At 36.9% G+C, this 10,055-nt stretch overlaps 1 protein-coding gene across 4 annotated transcripts in view; it reads right to left on the reverse strand.

Moving 5' to 3' along the window:
- Positions 1-10,055, reverse strand: part of Gabra2 (gamma-aminobutyric acid type A receptor subunit alpha2) — a 140,981-nt gene that overhangs the window by 79,952 nt on the left and 50,974 nt on the right. The window lies entirely within an intron of this gene.

Here is a 10,055-nt window from a genome sequence, read left to right on the forward strand (position 1 = left end):
TCATTAACACTGACAATAGTGCAGGCATATTATTTGATATTCTAAATTTGATGATTAAACTAATACTTTGGATTCATTTCAGGATGGCTGAGATTCATAGTTTGCACACAAGAATAATTGCTTAGCTTACAAAGCAATCTATCTTTCTCTAAAATAAAGAAAACAAACTGTTCACCATCAGAAATAAATGTGACCCATATTCATATATATATAGCCTTAATACTTAATAACATAAAAAAGCAAAAGCAAATAACTTGATTTTCTATATTGTATTAATTCCAAAAAACTTGGTCATTAAATTTCTTTATACCTGCTTGAAATGTTAAGGTTCAAATGAATTGGATTCTAAAATTATGTAACCTATGAACTGTAACACAATTAACAAAATTCATCAATTAAACAGGATTTAGATATTCAAATTTAAATTAAAAAATTAAGGACATCATTTATTTCCACCATCAGGGGCTTAATTTCATTGTAAAATTTGTAATTCCACATGAACAATATAAAGAAACATTTCCCATCTAATAAGAGGCATTAATTTACAAAGGAGCAATCTATGCATATAATTTTGAAACAAGAAAGCATTCCTTTTCAATAAAAGAATTTTAATACACAGACTTTTAAAGAAAGCTTAAAATTTTTACTGCTCTAGGTGTTCTTTAAAGGACTTGAGATAGAATAATTTACATGTCAAGTCTATACCATAGATTCTTTGTAATGTTCTTATGGTGTTTAGAGTGATGCCCAGTAAACTGAAACATTACCAAAGACCCACACTTACTGTGGTAAACTGAAACATTATCAAGACCAACACCTACTGTGGTAGACAAAGCCTGCTTTTAAAACCCAAGTAGCCTGATTTCTGAATCTTCACACTAAACCCATACATTGTACTACAATGGATAATAGACTTGAGAATAAACATAGATTCTTATTAACTATGTATTTCCGTTTACTGTATGTTCTATGTCAAAGCACAGTAAAAGTGCATCAATTCACATATTTATTCCACTTTATTCTGTATACCATTCCATTTCTTAAGTGGTATTTATTAACTCTATTGCTGTGAAATAATACTCTTGTACACTGTATAGATTTGTCACTCAGATTGGTTTAATAAAATGTCAGTTGGCCACTAGCCAGGCAGGAACTGTAGGCAGGACAACAAAACTAAACATGCTGGGAAGAGAAAAGGTGGGGTCAGGAATCACCAGCCAGACAGAGGAAGCAAGATGAGAATGTCATACGGAGAAAAGGTACCAAGCCACATGGCTAAATATAGATACTAATTATGGGTTAATTTAAGTGTAAGAGCTAGTTAGTAATAAGCCTGAGCTACCAGCCGAGCATTGATAATTAACATCAGCTTGTGTGTGGTAATAGGGAAGCAGCTGCCAGGTGTTTGGAAGTTTCTGGCAGGACAGAAACTTCCGCATACACTATATTATATAGATACTTCAACATATAAATAAATCAATACAATTGTTCCCCTCTGACACCTGTCTGAAACACATACACAGAGTCAAGTTCCTGGGCATGAAACTCATGCAGAATACAAGATCCCATTCTTAGAAAAGTCCTGTGCTTGATTTAATTTTTGTTCTTGCTCTCTCAGATTGTGGTGCTTTTTTTTTAAAACAAAGGTCATGCATTTCCATTTTGGAGTGAACTTCTAAAATTATGTTATTATCATGGTCCTATCCTATATGTGTTATTACAAAAAATTACAAAACAAAATTTAAGATTTTATTTTCCTCTTATAATGCATCAAGCATGCTAAAGCATTTATTCACTACACAAATGACATAAATTTCAGATATTACAAACATCCAATCAAAATGTTTCAGGGAAGAGAAATTACAGTATTAAAGAGGTCTTGCATTAACGAGAGAAAATTATTCCCCTGATGAGAGGCAAAGTTGGAGAAGAGAGATGGCACAAATGTGCAAGCTAAAGATGTGAATAACGATCTCTCTTAAGTTAATGACAAGCAATGTGTAAAGGGTACTGTGGGCATCTGGTAGCTGTCAGGAGCTGCCAACTATGAGCAGGAAGGTGAAAAATAAGATGAGCCTCAGAGCTTTGAGCGTATAAGAGAAGCCACAAAGATGGAAATAGGTGTATAAAGGGACCTGAATGAAAGGAAATGGATTTATGGTTTATGACCTCATAGTCCTTGCTGAATAATATATGCACTAGAAGAGATCTAGCTATGCACATTGAGGAAAGGGGAAAGCCAGCAAGGCAGTATCTGATGTTGAGTGTCAAACAGTTATTTATATGACATCTGAGCCTAGGAAATGTGGCTTGGGAGCATAGATTTGAGGATACTGATGTGGATGGATGTACAGAGAAACATAAAAATTAATGACATATTTTAGCGACAATGACAAACATTTGACACATCTAGCAACATTCCCAACTTCTATATCCAAATTGTAATGTTTAATTATGATTTGATTTTCTATAAGATATAAGAAGAAAAAGGAATAGAGTAAAAGAGAAATGAGACTATATAGATAATATTATGTATGAACCATGTGACACTGGTTTGTCAAAGGCAGTCTGTAAGTTACTCCATGCTGTGTCTATGGATTAGAACAGGGTACAATTGTGCTATTTGTGTATGGTACAGCGTTTTGATTAATTAAATTTATGGATATCACAAAGTAAGCAAAGGCACTTGCTGGCTGGTAGAAACCTTGATCTTTGCATTTTAGGATCCATGTGTTGTCCTCTCAAGTCCTGGGTGTTCTTAATGAACAGCCTAAGTGGGTTCCTGCATCAGCCTTCACCCTGGCTATGATTGCTTCTCTAATTTGATGACTCTATCTAAATGTTTCTCCTCGCCAGTCATGGGTAGCTGGTGAGGTTTACAGTCCAAATAATGAATTCTCTCCTGTTGAGAAGACCTTAAGTCCAACTAGACAGCTGTTGGTTACAACCAAGATGAAAAATACCACTAAAGTAGTATTGGTTGAATCTTGCTAGGAGGTCACTAATGTGTTTGAAGGCTCTACATGTGGGTAGAATTTTTATTTCTTTTCTTCATTGGCAGCTTGCATAGCACCTTTGGATATTATAAGAGCTAGTCCTTAGGAAGGATACTTCTAGCTCAGGTCTGGCTTGATACCTCCAAGTTAATGTGTCACACTGTGGGTTATCTTCAAAAAGTAGAGGCTTCATTTCATGTTCAGTGAAGCAACCAAGTACAATGGCAATTCTCTACATTTGAAGACTTTTGGATTTCCCTGATGAACAACTCAAAAGCAGGTTTTACACACACACACACACACACACACACACACACACACACACACACATTTTGATTACTTTTTTAAAAGATAGGTTCCCTATGTGTTTTTCAGATACTCTTAAGTGTTAACTATCTGTCCTTTCTCCCTCTCCCTCTGTATTTTCCCCCTATCCTCCACAGTTAAAGCCCCCCATTTTTCTGTTTCCTTTCCATATCACCTGTGTTCTAGTATAGCTTTTTCTCCCTTTCTGTTTCATAGTTCCTAGAGTTACTTCAAGTTTTATACTTAAATCTGAAGATTTTGAGGTATGATCCATTAAAAAAGTGGGAACATATGACAATTGTTTTTCTGAGTCTGGGTTACTCACCTAAGGCTCAGAGAAAAATCACAGGAGAGGACAGATATTATTGTAGGAACCAGAGAACCAGGTTGCTTGCTGGTCTTCTAAACATGACAAGGCAGCTGCACCCATGAAGATTCAACAATATGTGGACTAAATAAGACAGGAAATCAATAGCTACTAACTGATAGGTGAAAAATCAGTGGTCTCCAGGGTCCAGCCCCATGTTTTGTTAGACAATCCCAAGTGGGATTTTTAAATGCCTGTTCGTTTTCTAATGAGACAGAGCCAAAGAAGGTGTGTATTTTGGTAGGTGGGTAGGAGAAGGTGGAAAGGATCTGGGAGAAGTTGGGGGAGGAGAAACCATAATCACAATATATTATCTGAAAATAATATATTTTCAAATTACAATTTTAAAAATAAAGATTGATATCTAAGAGTAAAAGTAAACAAAGCAAAATGTCCATGAATAATGTACATCACAGGGGAAAAAATAAAAATTTGTAGTACTAAAACAAGGTCACAGTTACCAATGTCAAGAGGAGGATCTTGGAAAAGATGTATAAGTCAGTTTTACTCTTTCTGGTGTTCAATGGTGGTAACTATTCTCTAAGACAGCAAAATGCAGGGAAGATATTTCAGATGGAGGATTCCACATGCCAAAGTCAAGTCCTGCAAACAGGTTAGGTTCACGAAGATCAGCATACGTAGATGACTGAAACATCACACCAGAATAAAACACAGAAGTTTGTGTCAAAAAAAGGAGCCAATCGACTATAATTAGGAGAACAAGGTCACTGTATTTATGGCGGCATGGAACTGCAGGCGGAACCCGAATCATAGAGCAGAATCTAATTAGAAATGCTATGTTCCCTTTTTAAGTGTGGCTAAGCTGGGTCAGAGGAGAGGGCATAGATTCTAATCACTGTAGATGATGTTCGGACAAAAGAGAGACAAGAGACTGAGATCAGGAAAAGTCGAAACAAAACAAGCAGAAAACCGATTTGTCCTTTTTTTTTTTTTAAGTGATGTTAGTGAAATTGGCTTTTTGGTCTGACAACCAGGGACAACCTATAGAGAATGAAAATGAATGATTTCTGTAGGGTTGTAGCAGCATAAAACAAGGTGGGATGGAAAGTGAATGGATGGGGAGACATGAGAAGAGAAAGTAGACAGCACTCCTTTTAAAAGCTTGTCAAAATGGATTTGAAGTGAACTCACCAGGAGTCAGCCTGTATTGTGTAATGCAGTATACAATACCACTTAAATTTAAAAAAAATAAATAAAAAAAACTTCTGGCACTTGGCAAGAGCAAAAACATGTTTTCCATAAAACATTAATAATTTGAGAGGTTGTTCTTTGTAATTTGTCTCCTTTCTCATCCTCCCCCAACACAAACACATAAATTCTAAAATTTATTATCTCTAAATAGGTAAAATATATGCAAGAATAGAAATGATAAAAATACAAAATAGGATAAAATGCAATAGCATAAAACATTTCTGAGATCTTTCACACGCAGCAAATGAACTTACTATAGGCAATTACTTAAGCCTAATCAAGAAACTAACTCAATTACAGTCAAAATTCTCCCTTACTTCCCTGTTATGGAATCCAGGGAACTTGCTATAGCCCTGGCTATGTGCAATTGAACTAGAAAAATTTTAAAGTACCATTTTCTGCATATTACATTTTTGATATTTCTAATTTGTTATGGTATTAACCAAATTTCAATAAATACTAAACAGTGGTAAACACGGAATAATCATGTTCAGTATGTTTTTCAATTTCATGTTAACAGAAACACATTCATAATGGGCACTTCCAGAAGTGTGTTAACAACTGATGGATGCAAACTAATTTCCCACAGTCCCTCTGTAAAAATCTGTGAATGCGGATTTTGTGCAAAGTGTTATTTTCAGTCACTATAGAATTTTCCTTGGATGAATTATTAGGCTACTACTAATCTCTCTCTGCCCTGTGACTGACACTATAGTCTTACAGTTTCAAGGGTTTAAGGGTGAGATGAATTATCTACTGTGAAGTAGGAAGGTTGGAAGGATTTTCTGATTTAAACACACTGCTATTCAAATTTACAGATGAAGTAAGTGAAAAGAAATGAAGGTATTTAAGATGTACTCCAGGACATGCACCTTTCCAACAGTAATCCTATTCTCTCACAATGATTTACAGCAGGAAGACCTATCACATCATCCATTGGAATGGCCAATCTTTCCCTGGGTCAGTCTCATATTGTCAATACCATCTGAGTAAGGATGGGTAAAGATTTTTACAGTCTTTGACATTGAGCTAAAATCAATGCATACAGACACTGTAGGTAGCTTCCTCCTCATAGATGATGGTCTACTCACCTACAGAGACCTGGTACAGAGATTAGCTAGCTAGTATAAATTAAACATGAAGAGTTTCCAGGCATCTCTTCCAGAGCCCAAAAGATCCCAGCTTCTCTGGCATTTCTTCATTTCTTGTTATTCTGTTCCAGTCAATCCCTTAGCCATGAGGGTCACAGAAGATTCATATGCAGTTGACAAAATCTTAATTCTGTTGTTGTTGGCAGACATGGGCTATATATATATATATTAGGTCTAGTTGATTTTCACCATTTTAAAGTCTTCTGTCTCCTTGGTAATTAACAAATGTGGGTATACAGGTCTCTGAGTCTTATATTTGAAATATCTCTTTTTCCTTTTAAATGTTTTTACCCTCTTTTTGTGATTCCTAATTTTATTTTATTATATTACTATTTTCTAGCATGTAATTTTAACTCCATGTCTATGACAGAATTGTGAGTCGTTTCATTAATTATTGACCAGGAGATTATTGCCTTAGCCTTCTCCGAATTATTTAACTGGAATTAACATCAATTTAATACTAATAGGAGAGCTGGCTCTTCCCCTGGCCAGGAGGGGGTAGTCCCAGTGACCTGGACCAACAAGCTCAGCCAGCACCCAGACCCACATCCTGGGCCTTGGGTTGGCCCACTCTAATATCTGTCCCATCTATGACCTGCTGGTGTGTGTGAAGGACTAGTCCTGCAGAAAGATAACCAACTGAAGGATGTCTGAGAGGAGTTTCGGTGAGGGTCCAGTGATGATAATGTGCCAGAGACCTGGAAACAGACTAAGGACTCATTGCAATGAACTTTTTGTGGGTGGGGCTGATTGGACAAAACAATATACTGCATGAAGAGGTGTTAGAAGGATGGAAGAGTGAGGTGGGGATTTTTTTATTTTTTTATTTTGTTTTTAATTGTTTAGGGAGGATTCTTCTGGGGGTAGATGCTGCAGGAGTGAAGGGAGGATATAGAGGGACTGGGAGGATTGGGGTGCATAATGTGAAATTCCCAAAGAATCAATAAAAATTATGTTGTAAAAAAAATGTTTGCTCTGTTGACAATTTGCTCTACACACTCCTCACTCACATAGATTGAGTCAATGAGCATGCATCTTTCTACATCTTCAGATCACGAACACCGCACAGCTCTAGGTTTACATAACTGTTTTTAAACGAAATAGGAAGATTTTAAGACAGAACATCGTTTACTCAATTGTTGTCTCAGCTACATAATGACTTTCTGTTTGCTTTTAAGGTGAGGAATCTTAAGTTGTCTAAAATAGTGTGATATCAGAGTAAAGGTCAGTTTAGTTTATATATGAAACTGGTTTCCCTGTTTCCCTGTTGTGTGAGTCATAATTCTTTAGCTGAAAACTTGACATTTCAGCTATTATAATATGGTAACTACAAATCAGAAACTCACACCCCCACCCATCACTATGTGTATTACCATTTGCTACTTTTACTATTATTTTTTTGTGTCTTTATAAGACTACTTCTGCGAAGCTATATTCTTTGCACTTTCAATTCACTGAAATGTTAAGTCTCTTAGTCCAAAGAAGTGTGTGAGAGATCACGTGGGGGCTGCAATAGGGTCTTCAACATTCCCTGGTGATTCATAGCTCTGTCTGGGCCTTCCCTTCCTGTTTATACAAAAACCAAGGCCACACTGAATGAAAGATAAGGACCTTGCCATTTTTTTTTCAATATATGTAAAATTAATCTGCCTTTTTGCATGGCATTTTAGGTTTTCAGAAATATAAGTGAAGTTTTAATGCCCCTCCCATCCCCATTATCACCTCAGTTTCACTTTTTTTTTCATTTTAAGTTTTTCATCAAGTTCTTCCTAACTGCAGCTGGTGTCTCTGTTAAAATAGCTGTGAACCAAAACAAAAGCTACTGATTTTCTTTCTAGCACTTGTCTCGAGAATAGTTTTACCTGCACAAAGTCAAGAGTGTCAAGTTAAATGAAGACAAGCCCTGAGGATGGACACACAGGTCCAAAAGCAACCATCTTCTGGAGACTTTGTAAAGAAAGCTTTGTTTCACTCTCCGGTGATTTGCGGGGTGCTGCATTTCATGATTTGAGTAGTTACAAGGCTGGTCATTTTCAAATTGAGCATGTAACACAGAAAAGTAGACAAGATAATAAAAGTTAAAATGCCAGAGAAACCAATAGATTTATTGTGATACATGGAGTTTTTCTTCTAAATAGTCTGAGATTGTTACAAGTTTCCAGTTAATTTCCAGAGATCTGTGAAAGTCAATTATATAATTTTGTCACTGTTCTTGCTGCTTTTTTGCAGGGGAAGATTTCTTGAGAACCTCATTCTGCCACTCCATGTGTGTTTTATCCACTGTCTCTTCTTAAATCATAAATGAGATTGTGCCACTTGACTTCATAACAGCCTAGAATCTCTCTTTATCTCACTGGAAACAAAAGCTTTGCCCTTTAGATTCCTTAGGTTTATAATACTTGATGACTTTGGCATAGCCTTTTCTGTTTCTTCTGCTACTGTTCAGTGGTCTGTCTCATTTGTATCCTGGCTAGTCATCAAATTTTGTCAGTCTTTGCAGGCATTTGAGAGATCCTCTTTTCACATTCATAGTTTACTCTCTAACCTCACTGAAGTCTATTTATGTTCCTTATTTATTTGAATAAATATTTATGTAGGGTAGACTACAGTCTAGCCACTTTCTAATACATTAGAAAAATAATATTTTGAGCCCCTTTCTCAGACATCAGCTTCTTTTTACAATGGGCCATACCTGAACCCTGGAATTCAAGGTACACCCTCCCTTTATCCTGAGGACATCATTACCTTCTTCCCTTTATAATATAAAAACTATATCTCCCAGCATTTTGCAAAATTTGCTTACATATTTCACTCACTGCTTAAGATGAAAACTGAAAAGGTTGTTGTAGCTCCATCTTGTACTTCACTGGGTTCATGTGAAACTTAAGGCCCATAGCAGGAGAGACAATAAACACGTCAGGCCAGTTAACAGTATCCAGGGAGGTTAGGTATCATTTTTGATACTGTTATTTTATACTAAAATGGTGGAGTCTGAGAAGTGGATTAATTAAACCAGAGAACAGACCAACAAAGAATGCAGCTTCACAATTTAAAGAAATCAGAAAGAAAAAGTCAAGAAATTAGATGAAGAAAGGAAATACTTAGAGGTAGTGACATAAAAAGTAGCAGAGAATATTGTACCCCAAAGATGCTGTGAATAAAAGTTCCTGGAAAGAAATATCACTTCACACTGAACTTTCTACAAAGCCAGTGAATGGCTTGGAACAATGATTGTTCTAATACTGCAAATCTAAGACCAAATTACATTAAGCTACTTTTAGCCCCCCTTAATAGACATTACTTGTTCACCACTGTGTCTGATCTAACATCCTGAAACTGTGGTCAAGACATTTTGGAATGTACAAACAGACCCCTAGCTTCCACCAGCCCAAAAGCTAAGGATGTCTTCAGGTAGCATCTGAAGTCAGTAACAGAGATTTCCTTAGGCGGAGCTTGGTGAATCCGGTGGAAGAGAAGGATGAAGGATGTAGGAGCCAGATGAGTCAAGTCGAGGACACCAGGAGAACATGGCCCACAAAATCAGCTAAGCAGGACTCATAGGGGCTCACAGAGACTGAAGCGGCAATCATGGAGCCTGCATGGATCTGTGCTAGAGTCCAGTCTGAGTGGCATTCCGGATGGGACTAAGGAGAGGGGCTGCAGCCATCTATGGCTCACTCTTAGTCAGGCCTCCTGATCTCAACGCACCAGTGAGAATGAGCCTCATTCCTGCCTCCTCCAATCCTGTGACCCCAAATATATACCAGACAGAAGACATGTTCAGTGCTCTTAGATCTCACATGAAACTTTGTATTGGGGCAAAACGTTCTGGCCAGTGGAGACCTCATCCTGTCACTGCCTCACCTTCCATTCCCTCTACCACCTGTCCCCTACTTTGAGCAAGACTGGGGCTTTACTATACTGCCACAAAGCTGGCTAGTAAATCAAATCTAATAAGTAAACAAGCCATTTTTTGAGTATGATAAAAAAAAGATTCCTTTGATTTGACACAACTCACCTACC

This window comes from Peromyscus californicus, unplaced genomic scaffold (genome assembly GCF_007827085.1).
Source record: "Peromyscus californicus insignis strain IS unplaced genomic scaffold, ASM782708v3 Scaffold_13__1_contigs__length_99412109, whole genome shotgun sequence".
Lineage (NCBI taxonomy): Eukaryota > Metazoa > Chordata > Mammalia > Rodentia > Cricetidae > Peromyscus > Peromyscus californicus.